Genomic DNA, 14,122 nt, shown 5'->3' on the forward strand with positions numbered 1-14,122 from the left:
TATTTACTGTCTAAATTTATTTTATTTCGAGCGCGCCTTGTGTGTTTTGAAATCATTTGCATTTCTAACTGCCGCCATGTTAGGCAACATCTTTGCAATTTATGTTGGGAATTTCCGTTGTCATTAATGCGAAATGTCCGAAAAAATTCGCTTTGTTTTGTGTTTTGCCTGTGTTCATTTTTTTCTTGTTGTTGTTTTTTTTTTTTTATAATAGCAAATGGCGCATAAACCGAATGCAGTCCGCCGCATAAAAAGCAAAGTGGGCATTTAAAAGCGTACGAAACCTAAAAAAGGTTTATTTTTGCAAACAAATTTTGTGTGTGTGTGGTGGGGCAGGTAGCTGGGGCACTGGCGTAATAATATATAGCCTATGAAAATGTTGCTTGAGTTGTAATCAAGTTCGGCGCTAAAGTCTTTTGTGTTTTGTACGGCTGTGTGAATGTGGAAGTCATTGCTGTTGTTGTTATTATTATTGTTGTTATAGTTCCTGCACTGCTCGCATCATTAATGGCAGGCGCAACAGAAAAATATTTTCGCATTTTTCGTAGTTAAAGCCGGTGGCAAGAGCTTTCGGGATACGGGACTGATAAAAAAAATTGTGCTTTCAATGTAATTATATGACACACTTGACTTTTGTAGTTACAAAAAATTTCGGTATTTTCCGAATTTTCAAGACTGACAAAAATGTTTGTTAGTGATGGGCTCCATTTTTATCTTCTTTGTAAAAAAAAATATATGGTAGAAAGCAAATTTTTCAGTAATAAAAATTTCGGGACCGCAACTTTTGATCCCGCATTTTCGGGGCTGATAAAAAAATTGTAGTGGCAATGTAATTATATGACACACATGACTTTTGTAGTTACAAAAATTTCGGTATTGCAATTTTTTTATTTCGAATTTTCGGGACTGAAAAAAAATTTGTAACAACAATGCGATTATATGACACATATGACCTTTGTAGTTATAAAATTTTCGGGACTGCAACTTTTGATCCCGAATTTTCGGGACTGACAACATTTTTTTTTATATTTTTGTTTTAACACTTGCAATACTTTAGCTATTACAAGTACCAATCCCGAGTTTTCGGGACTAACAAAATAATCAAAATTCGCAAAATAACTGCAAGTAATGCATGACACAACTGAATACTGCATACATAATACTTAGTAACAAAAAGCAGCAATCAGCAAAAAATTAAAAACAATAATTAACAGCAAAAAAATGTAAAAAATAATTACAACTTCAAAAAATTGCAAATGTTCGCATTTTTGATTCGGCAAACGTCGTTAAAGCTAAATGCAAAAGTTGTTAAATTATACTGCCGCCAACAGCAACAACAAGCACACTTACGCACCAACGATGACCTTTGCATCAACTATGTTGTTTATTGTGTTTGCACTTGTTGTTGTGCACAAATATTTCCCAGCTGTTTTTGGACTTTAGCTAAATCGTTTTGTTGTTTGTTTTGTTTTTGCTTTTTAATTGTTATGGAAATTCGCATTGTCTCTTTTAAGGAATTAGAAAGTTTGGTCGCTGAAAAAAAAAACAATAAATACAAAACACTAACTATAATTATGTAACGCTGGTTTTGGTGTCTGCTTTGGTGCTTTGATGAGTGCGAAATACCATGCTTCAATCTCTTTATTGCATAATCTCTTCCTAATAATGATTTTGTTCGACAGCAATTAATTTCTACGCAAATAAGCTTAAACGGTGAAAATATTTGCTTGGGATGAGATATATATAATTTGGGAAGATGATGCTAAGTGGGTCCATTGTTTTTTGTGTTTGCTGAAATGAATATAAAAAAAGTGGAGAAGATAAACTAGTGGATAAGTGGCTTTCTTTAGTATATACATTTTTTCTTCAATTTTTAAATACACAGATAAAAAGGGTAGCTGTTAGAAAATTGGATTTTTTTTTCAAATCATGGGGAAAAATTATAACATATGTACAAGTATATATGTATATCTTTATTTAAAATTTTCTTACACTTAGTCATTCACTTATTTTTAATTTCTCATAAAACCGTCTTTTGTTAATATTTTACTCTTGCACTCTCTTTACTTTTATCTGTCGCTCCATAAACTCAGAATCTATGAAAATCTCCAACTCCAAAAAACACATCGCTTTACCTCACTTTGCTTTGTTCAGCTATAAGTATATTGAACTCCGAGTCATATAATTTCTAAAACCAACAAAAACATTATTGCAAAACTATTAATTTGAAAAGTCATTACACTTTTGCTTTCCAACCTCCTCAACTTCATCAAGACTGCTTTGAAGGTCTTTCACTTCTTATCGTCTTCTAATTCATCATAAGTATAGACATTTTTACAAATTATAGTAAATTATTACTAGTCATTGCACAGCCTAATGGCAGCTAAGCCGATTTTCTTCGACAAACGAGAAAAAAGCAACAAAATTACTTAAAAAAGAAAAATAAAAATGTAAAGAAATTAAAAAAATAGAAACAAAATGAAAAAAGGAAAATATAAAAAAATATCTAATATGTAAAAACAAGAAAAATTTTAAAAAATAAAAATAAAAAATTATAAAAAAAAATTTAAAAATATATATCGCAGAAAATAATTAAAAACTAAGACAAAATAGCATCAATACAAAAAACGACACAAAAAACTCATTCTGCGCACAAAATTCCATTTTGTTTGTTTATCAAATATTCTTTCATCACTTGCCATTCTACATTTTTGTCGCGCCCCAAAAGTGTTGTCTTACAGCGTTTGCCATTTGATGGACGGGGACCACCAGACGTTTGAGCATTTCTTGGAATGAAGAGGGACATTGTGTACTAAAATATATATACAGATATGTATGTACATATGTATGTGCCTGCGTTTGCTTTGTGCTATTCGATATGAATATAGACACGGCAAAGAGGGCAAATAGAATGTGTGGCAGGCGGAATGCTTAGGAGCCTTTTGCTATTAGGAACTGCGCTAACTGATAAGTAACTGTTATATTATACCCTGGAAATATGTAAAAATGTATATATAAATATATGTATATACACATATATACTAAATAATTTTCAGTCAATAATTTGGCAGCTCTCACATATCATTGAGTTCTAAATTGTAAAGCAGGTTCGTCGCTTAAGTCTTTGGTCTAATCTGTAATTCCTTGAAAGAATTTTTATAGGGTGACACAAACAAATGTTTTTGGTAAAATATGGACAGTGTAATATGCTTTAGATTTTTTACTTATGAAGACAGTGCTGCCACTTAAATAAAAACGATTTTCGCACATAATCAAGACTGAATTGTTTTTCTTTTGGGCGCATACACTTAACTTTTTGCAAAGAACACAGCTGTCTATACAAATAATTTTGGAAATAGGATTGCCACCTATTTGAAAATTACTTAAGTTTAAAATTAATTTCATTATGTAAATGTAAGCGTTTGGTCAAATAGAGACAATTTAGAATTCTTCAGTATTTTCACTTAAAAAAAACGACAGTGTTGCCATATAATTAAAATGCGTTTCATATGTCTTTATTGAAAATAAACTTTTTTTGACCTTTTAGAGTATACAAAAATCATTTGCATACAATGTAACCGTTTATAGAAATAAAATTTTGCAAAAAGGGTTGCCACCTTGTTAAATTTATTATGCAAGGGTAAGATTAAAGGGAGACAATTTAATATCTTTAAGATTTTTCACTTAAGAAATTTACAGCGTTGCCACATAATTAAAATGCGTTTCATATATAATGCAAAATGAAAACTTGCGTTTTTTTACTTTTGTTAGTATAAGCACAGCGTTTTGCAAAGCATTTAACTCTTTATAAAGAAATGTTAAAAAGTGTTGCCACCCATTTGAAAAAAAAACTTTTTTAAGTTTTTACAGCGTTATTTATATATTTAACCATCTGTATGATACAAATGGGCGTACGAAGAACTTCAAAAAGGGTTGCCACCTTTCGAAAAAATAAAAATTGCCACTTGTATGCAAATTATTGTAATAGATATAAAATTAAAATTTTTTGTCACTTTTTGCAATAAGTTTAAATTAAATAAATAATTTTTTGGAAAGGTTTTTTTAGTTTTAATAAAAAAATTGCTTTTTTTTATTTTAATATTTTTAAATAAATATTTTTTTTTCATCATATTTTATGCTTTATATAAATTTTTTAGGCTATAAAATACAAAAAAGTCAATAGAAGAGGCGCATGTAATTTCTTTCTGTCTTTATTGGCGTAGACACCGCTTATGCGGTTATCCCCGAGTTCTAATATATGTACATATATAAATTATAAATTATTGCAAATGATAACAGACTATCTTTCTCATATATAAATTTTTTATATTTTTATCTTGACGTTTTTTATTTTGGTATAAATTTTTGTGACCACCTGGCATGCCATACGTTTCATAGAATTTAATTAATTTTTTTTTCTACTAAAATCTGAGGAATTGTGTAACCAAATACAAAAGCCTTGGAGCCCTTGAAACCAATAATTCACCGCTAAGAGAAATTGTTGTTGAAAAGTTGGGTTACAGTCTATTGCGCAAAATCGGTGTCAGTTACCTGTTGCGGCGCCTTTATGCTAATTTGTGTTTTGGCAAGCAGTAATAAATGCAACAAGCAGCGCGTGTGGCAGGAAGAGCAGCTGTGGAAGTGAAACACATTTTTCTATTTTATTTAATTTTTTATTTTATTAATTCAAAATATATATTTTAATGATGTGTAGTTTACATGCCATAGTAAAAAATGTTATAAAAATATATAAAATAAAATAATAATAAAAAATAAATTAATTAATATAATTAAATTTACAACAAAATAAAATTTTTACCTAAAATTCGCTGCAAACACTTTCTGTTTTCTTTTTGTTTGTTTGCATGTGGCCATGATTGATCGTATTAAATATTTCCGTGGGCATAATTTACGAAAATTCCGTTTCGTTTACAAAGTTATGCTTTGCTGCATTTTTGCCACACACAATAATTAACACTTTACGCTTGTCTACGCCACAATTTCCCAAGTGCTTTCGTTTTCGAAATTAGCAAAAGTGAAAAAAGAAGAAGTTTGTGGAAAAACTGCAGAAAAAACTGCACACTTAGACTTGAAAAATGTACATACACTTGAAATATATATAGACAGATATATTATACGAGTATATGAATGTAGATATGTATGTATATCTGTGCCTGCAATAAATCTAAACATTTCTCCATTTTGACTTTGAAGGAAATTTCACGGCTGAGCGCCGGCCAAAGTCTTAGACGCGTTTTTGGCATTTTTAGTTTCGTCTGCGATTGCAATCGAAAAATTGTCTGTTTTACAAACCACACAAACACTCAAAGGCATATTTGCTTGCAAAATTATGGTGTTTGAAAATTTTTGGGAAAACACTTTGTTATTTACCAGAAGAAAGAAGCGCAAAAAATGGTTTATTGCACGCTACGGTCATTGCCGTTTGCGCCTAGTTAACATTCAGCTGTGTTGCCGTTGGCTTGCAACAATTTATGCCCCCATATGACAGCTTCCAGTGTTTACACAAACACATACACACCCTTTTTATCGCCTTTTGCCATTTCACTTAAGTCTTTGTTGAGCAGCGTTTAGCCGAGAGTTTCACGTTTTAATTTGCATAAAGATGTGTGAAAGTGTTTTTACATACCAAAGATGTAATATTCATGTATAACATAAACATTTACCGTTACACATATGTGGAAGTGTTATTACATATGTTAATGCAGTGCAAGATTTACAGCATAGTCGTTAGATTTCATAATTATTTTATACAGGAAAAAAAATTTAAATAAAAAAAATTTAAAAAAAAATTTAAAAGAAAAATTTCTAAATTAAAAGTAAAAAATAAAGTGAAAAAAATTAAAAAAAAAAATTATTTATATAAAAAATAAAAAAATTTAAAATATAAAAAAAAATTAAAATATAAAAAATTTTAAAAGAAAAAATGAAAAAGAAAAATTTCTAAATTAAAAGTTAAAAATAAAGTGAAAAAAATTAAAAAAAAGTAAAAAAAAATTATTTATATAAAAGCAAAACAATTTAAAAACAGCAAAAAAAAGAAAACCTAAATATTAAAAGCTGCAAAATAAAAAGCCACAGCATATGAATTTGCCTGCCTGCCTGCCGCTTTAATGTGTTGCCTAGCTTAAATTTATTGTTGTGCACTAAATTAATAACCAACGGGAAGCTTATTAATTTTGCTGTCAAAATGTCATTCAATAAATACAAAATAAATCTGCTTTATGTAAGACTAATATATCACCAAATACACATACTTTTATTTTTTACATAATTTTGACTGCTTTTATAAAATATTTCCATAATAAAGGCCACCGAAAATAGCTGAGTTGTGCCTCGTAGGCATTTATAAACCTTTATTGGCTACACATTTATATTTTCTCTATTATGTGTTTTCTCTTTGTGTCGCTGATTACGCATGCGTGTTGCTTACTATTCCGTTATACTTAATCAGGAAATTTCAGCCCTTCGGTTAGATAACTTTTTCAGCCGAGTTGCAGTTAATCGCAGCAAAATGCGTTGGGCGCTTAACTCTTTCGTTTCCATTTAACGAGTTGCTCGCTTAAGTCTTTTATATTTGTGCTTGCATATACATAAGTATTTACCATAAATTTGGTGGTCATCATGCATTATTAATGGTGTCACAGCCAATTTATGAACTTTATAATCTTTCCTACGTGAGATTTGTAATTTTACATCAAAATATCGGTATTAATACTATGTATCATAGCAAAAACATACGCATATGCATATACATACCTGTATACATATGAATATTTATTTATGTACGAATTCGGATAGGAAATTTTCTTTTTCTGGTAAATATATAAGGTAAACAGTCCAATAGTTCGTCAAGGAGGGTCAAAATATTATATGAACTTGATTTGAAGTTTAAAACTTTGTCCGAAAATTAAAACAAAAATCTTTTTTTTTGATGAAGGATGAGTAGTATTTGTATTACTGATTATTATAATCATTAAATATTGATTTTGATATAAAGATTTTACTTTTCAAATCCTTCAAGTTTCAGAAAAACATTTTACCAGGTCATAAAAAGCTGTTTTATAAGAAAATGCTTCGTTTTTGCAGAAAAATGTATATGAATAATTCTATGCTTAATTGTGTCAACGATATTTTTGTACTAAAAAGGGAAGTTTTGCGAAAATATTGTATCAATTCTCCTACAATTTTAATTTAATTCTATGCAAAAACTTATGTGACATATTTTCAGCTGCATAAAAAGGTATATATATTTGTATATACATACATACTACACATACACATCACATACATTTTTTTAGGAGGAAAATTTAGGGGGAAGAATCAAGACTCTCCCACGGAACCACCGTTTAAGTATTACTTCATGGGAGGGACATGACATTTAAGCCTCTTCCATTGACGGACGCCTAATCGGTTGAAAAGTTTTAGTGTTGTCATTTTGAAAGCAGGCATATTTAGACATAGATATATATATAAATGAACAGAACATGATTTTATTTATATTTAAGAATAATAAAAAGTTGGCAAAAAAATATTTTTGGAAAAATTTAAAATTAAAACTAATATCGCATGGCAAAAGTAGTTTTTAAATTTTAAATTAATTAATAAAAATATTTTTTTTTTAATTTTCTATTAATCTCGTCTACTCATGTTGGTTACTACTGCAAGTGTATTAAGAGGCATTGCTATCAGACAAATGATATATGGCGCCGGTATGCATTACAGAAGTGCTGAAACAATAACACCAGCAACAAATAATTGGTCTAACAGCAAACTTTTTAACAACTGCTACAACAATTGAAAAACAGTAGCGAGTAAATGCAGTCAATGGTCATCGACCACTGCCACTGCTGCAACGCTGAGCGCTGAGACGGCTACGTTGCCGCTTTCACATGCTCTCTTTTCCATCCAGTATATTTTTCACAGTGCCAGCATTTCATTTAAAATTTTTAGACTTTTGTTACGGTTATTGACTGGCGTTGTGGTAATTTATTGCTGCAACCAATGATTGCGATACTAAGTAGTACATTATATACTTATTTGGGCTACATACATACTATATGTGCATAAAAAAGCTGGAAAGTTAATGATTGGCCGTAGAGCATGTAAGAAATCTTGCCTTATTTGAAAAAAAAACTATTTTATATAAAAAATTTAAAGTTTCCTTATTTAATTTTTAATTTATATATGTCATTTAGCCTCACCTTTATTAAAATACATATAAAAGTGTTTATACATATATTTAAGAGCCTCATTTCCCACTAGCAAAAGTCTAAACACGCTGCTGCGGTAATATGTTGCAGTTATTTGCAAATAATTCAAATAATTACAACTGTATCGCCATATTTGTGCATACATATTTTCGGCTCCAAGCTGAAAATTCGAAAAACGCCTCGTCTGTCTGTTAGCCAATAGTCAATCAGGCTAGACAAGTCTGACGCTTAACACTAGAGCTAGCTGACCGCCTAACAAACCACCGCCCAACTGGTCAGTCCGCTTGTTACTAATGCAAGTCAAAGCTTTACGCGCTCACAAGCTGCGCTTTACCAGCTAGTCGCAATATAATAAGCGCTTTTTGTGGCTTTAATATATATTTGTTGCATTTTTTAAATTTATTTAATTATTTTCGCTTTTTTTTCATATTTTAATTTTTTTTTTGTGATTTTTTTTTAAATTAGTTATTTTTACTTTTTTTTTTAATTGTATACAAGACTTTAGCTCACACTGTTTGCCATATTTGTTGCAACATTTATATATTGCCACTATTCAGTTCATATATGTATAGATTTTGCTTATATCTAAGCAACAAATACCGTTACTTGTAAAATGTGCAACATCGAAATCGAAAAGGCGCGCACAATTGCTTAGCGAGCCAGTGGAGCTTTTCTGCTTTGTATCTATAATTGTGTCTGTGTTGGTGTGCGCGCTCGTATGTTCATATATGGCAGCAACATGAAAATGTGGCAGTTATGCGGAAACGAGGCGTGCGCGAATTCATTTATATAAAGCATTTACTTGTACATTATGTGGTCAAGCCACAGTTGAGCGCAATATTTTTTATGAAAAAAAAAATATTAAAATGCAACTTTAATCAATCAAGCGGAAAGTCGCATGTGGCGTGTTTCGTTTGGAATTGCAAACTTCTTACATGTACGAAGTGAGTTTTTGGTTTGGTTAAAATGTAGCTGAAATTCAAACAAATATAGAAAAATTTAAAGCAATTTACTTACATTGCTGCATCCATAAATAAATATGTAGTTATGTACCAAAGCGCCTGGTTCAGATGGCATACCGAAATGAGCCCTCAAGGAAGTTATGAGCTAAAAACCTTAACTGCTTGCTAAAATGTGCAAGGCTTCTATAAAGGAAAAGGTGTATCCTGACTCGTGGAAAGTACAGCGTTTTGTTATATATCTATATCTATATCTATATCTATATCTATATCTATATCTATATCTATATCTATATCTATATCTATATCTATATCTATATCTATATCTATATCTATATCTATATCTATATCTATATCTATATCTATATCTATATCTATATCTATATCTATATCTATATCTATATCTATATCTATATCTATATCTATATCTATATCTATATCTATATCTATATCTATATCTATATCTATATCTATATCTATATCTATATCTATATCTATATCTATATCTATATCTATATCTATATCTATATCTATATCTAATCTCAGAAAATAGAATATAAGTGAATCTATATCTATATCTATATCTATATCTATATCTATCTATGTACATCTTTATCTATATCTATATCTATATCTATATCTATATCTATATCTATATCTATATCTATATCTATATCTATATCTATATCTATATCTATATCTATATCTATATCTATATCTATATCTATATCTATATCTATATCTATATCTATATCTATATCTATATCTATATCTATATCTATATCTATATCTATATCTATATCTATATCTATATCTATATCTATATCTATATCTATATATCTATATCTATATCTATATCTATATCTATATCTATATCTATATCTATATCTATATCTATATCTATATCTATATCTATATCTATATCTATATCTATATCTATATCTATATCTATATCTATATCTATATCTATATCTATATCTATATCTATATCTATATCTATATCTATATCTATATCTATATCTATATCTATATCTATATCTATATCTATATCTATATCTATATCTATATCTATATCTATATCTATATCTATATCTATATCTATATCTATATCTATATCTATATCTATGTCTATATCTATATCTATATCTATTTTATCTGTATCTAGATTGTTTCAAAAGTTGTAGTTAAATCACGAATATCGCATCTGTTTTAGAAAAATGGAACGGTTATATACCACAAATATATTATTTGAAAAACGCATATTATATTTATATAAATCTACACTGCTTGGTCAGTTAAGTTTTCGCTCATTATACGCGAAGACGCGAGCAGGGCCACGCGTTTAAAAATTTACACTTTAAGCTTTCTAGGTATAACTACAGCATGCGCGTGTTTGTTTTGTAGAAAAATAATTATTTTATAAAATATATCTTAACACATAACTAAATACTGTCAGTAAACTTGAACTTTATATTGAAAATTTTGGAAATGTTCTAGATTGTTTCATAAAAGTTGAGTTAAATGAAATTAAATCGAAATATTACTTTACATCTCGATACATGGAGCCTAGACATTTGTGGTCACTTCAGAGTTCTGTCGCCATTTCTGGTGTTAATGCCATAAAAAAATGATACTAATAATTACGCTAAAATTGGTGATTCCATGTAGTTAGAAGTCTATAAACCCGAAAAAATGTTTCATAAATAAAATATAAAACAGATCGAGAGCAATATTTAGGCTTTCTTGGTAGATTTAAAATATGTTGACAAGTGCTTTCACAGCGAAAAAGAAAACACTTCCAATATAAGTATATATTTTTCTCTGAATCAGCCTTGAGCGAAATGCGACATGGTTTCAATCGGAATGGTTTTAATGTTCTGGTTTTAGATTCCTCACATCGCCTTTAAGAGGTTATATAGTATACAGATGGAAGGCCGAAAAAAGCGAATTTTAAAGAATTTTTGCTAAGAAAACTTTTAAGTTTATTTATCCAAAATTTTCTACACATATTACTGTATCTTTTAACTGTATTTTAAAACTTAGTATTAGTAAAAATATTTTTTTTGAAAAGAACTACAGCTGATCACCGCGAGCTCCTCTCAAAAGAGAGGTTTTGCGATGACTACTATATCTCTGAACTGGATTCTCTGAAATTAAAAAACCCAAACAGATTTCGTTAAAGTAAAGCTAAATCTATAAAAGCAAATAAGCAACATAATTTTTTTTTGACAAATTGGCGGTTTCTCAAAAAAAAAATCGATTTTGAACCAAAGTTTTGGTCTTAAATTGATCATAATACTAAAAATAATATTAATCGGTGAGAAAAAATCATCCACTAATAACTAAAAATATGTTTAAGCAGCTCCTGTTGAAATTTGAGACTAATCGGGTTAGCCGTTTTCGAGTGATGTTGGTCAACGACTTTGAAAATACCATTTTGAGAAAAAGGCATACTTTCAAGCACTCTGGAACGCATTCCTAAATTTGCGTATAATTTTGAAAATATTCTTTGGAACGTTCTGTGTGTATTCTTAAATATATGTAAATTAAGAAAATAAATCGATTTCTTGAAAATTTTAACTGTATATAACCATTTAAGAGGATTTTTCATTACGCTTATGGCAGCATTCTATTTGCTTTCACAAAAAAAAGAAGATTAAAAAAAAAATAAACTTTTGTTATGCCAAGTTTGAAAAATATTATTTGAGCTGAGTAACGACCCTAGAACCTCTCTATGAGAATGAAGAACAACCAAGATATTAAAGAAGTTTCTTCATGCGCAGATTGTCCAATTCTTCCTTATATATGTAGGAGAAACATATTGTTCAAAATTCTGACTACTTTCAAAACCGTCACTTATGGCTATGTAGTATGTTTGAAAATATCTAACATTTCCAAAGATTCCCATCGAAGCATGCCACAACCAAATTTACAAACAAAAAAACCCAAATTTATATGCAACTACATCATCGCTCACGAAGTTCCACACATTTCAACGGCTTTTGTGGCATTCTACACATTGCTTCTATTCATTGGCGCCCCTCTCAACACAGACTTGTCTTAAGTGATTGAGTGGGCAGCAAAACGCTTAAAATGCCTAAGCGTTAGACAGCTTGTACTTGTACTTTGTGGCATGTGTTGCATGATTTGACTACATTTGGCATTTGCATTGTAATTTCCTACAATTTCGTTGACAATCCAAACAATTCCTGTTGCGCATATTAATTTCCCTAAGTACTCACTTACATAAGCCGTTTTCCACCCACATGGCAAATGACTGCGCGCATGCGTGTGTCACGACAAAAAGACGAGGCTTATTGTGCGCCGGTGACAAAGCGTGGAAAACGCAGCGACAAGCGCTCAAATAAGGCATAATGAAAATCGAAAAAACGGCATTTGCATGTCGAAATGCAACAGTAAATTTCCAAATCCATAAAGGTGGCATTCATCTCTAGTCAAAAGCCTACAAAACGGACTAACAAAAGCTACGAGAGATAAGTGTATGTCATAGAGGATTTGTTGTAAATGTTTGCATGATATTTTGTGTAGACTGTACATAAACACATATGATTGCAAGAGTTTTTTTTCATTTAATTTTTTGTAAAACTGAATAGTTTTTGAACAAAAGTTATGCGCATTTTTAGTGCTCACTTGTGGGCGTTGCATTTTGCCCGAATTAAGTCGGTGCGCGCCTGCATTTCTATGGCTGCTGCACCTCAAAGGCATAATGTTGCGTTTGGCTGTCATAAAAATTGACACACATATGTCAACAATATTGGCAAATAGCTAAAGCAACAACGGTAGCAGCAGCAGCTACGGCTATAAAGATAAATTTCTGTGAGATTTGTGAGCGCATTGTTTGGCTTATCAGCCGTGGCGGGTAATAACTGCAAGCGCATAAGTGACAGTTGTCTGTGGCCAATATTCAAAATGTTGAAAAACATACTTATTTGTAATGTGTAACGCCCACATGCAACATGCTACATGCGACATATTTTGCTATGTTAATAGTAGGCGCATGCGCGGCTTTGTGTTGTGGTTTTTTAAGTGTTAGATAAGCTTTGGTGTTTGAAGATATTCATTGTTCCCTTTGGATATAGAAATTTAAATTGTCAATAAAATTTTATTTTGTTAAAATGCTTTTTTAACTGGGTCGTGTAGATAATTTCAGTGTATCGTTGATAATAATACAGTCAATAGTGATCGTTTCAAAATCAAAAGGTCCTTTCACCCTAAGAAACCATAGTCAATCCGAAAATGTTGTACGGAATTTTTATTGGTGTATGTAACCGCAAGGTGTTTGACCGCGAAAGCTGCCCTCTGACTTAGAAAATCGGAGCACATAGATGAGTGTAATCCTGGGCACTATGGAATCCTCATCCTGTCGTTGACCATTCTTCAGATAGCCGATGTGTGGAAAATCGGAATAGTTGTCCCGGCAAACAAAGGGCAGTCCTATCGTCCGATAACTCTCCTATCCCCAGTAGTGTAGACACTTAAGGCGTTGCTTCTCCCGATCTTCACTCATCACCTCATCCCAGTACACAACATCGATTTATCGCATTTTGACCGAACATTTGGGCTTTCGAAAGGTGTGTGCACGGTTTGTTCCGCAAAAATTGACTGACGACCAAAAATTGCTCATAAGCCAACATTTGAAGGACGATTATTAGACCAAAAATCACATTTTAACTATTAATCACTCCCGGTATTGACCTGATATGGCAGCGCGCGACTTCTTCCTTTTCACAAAAATGCATTTGCCCATGAAAGGTAAGCGTTATGCAGACGTAGAGGCCATTCAAAAGGCTTGGACCGATATATTGGCAGCCAACCAGCTAAAATAATCGTACGACATGCTTTTCAACCGTGTAAAAAGCTATATTGAAGCAGAAGGAATCGATGGCATGTGTTCAAAGGTAAACGGCTATC

General features: G+C 30.8%; 1 protein-coding gene across 2 annotated transcripts in view; it reads left to right on the forward strand.

Annotated features, from left to right (window-relative positions):
* The window catches only part of LOC126756330 (uncharacterized), a 140,976-nt gene that overhangs the window by 17,174 nt on the left and 109,680 nt on the right, over positions 1 to 14,122 (forward strand). The gene's annotated exons all lie outside the window — the stretch shown is intronic.

Source organism: Bactrocera neohumeralis, chromosome 4 (genome assembly GCF_024586455.1).
Source record: "Bactrocera neohumeralis isolate Rockhampton chromosome 4, APGP_CSIRO_Bneo_wtdbg2-racon-allhic-juicebox.fasta_v2, whole genome shotgun sequence".
NCBI classification, from domain to species: Eukaryota; Metazoa; Arthropoda; class Insecta; order Diptera; family Tephritidae; genus Bactrocera; species Bactrocera neohumeralis.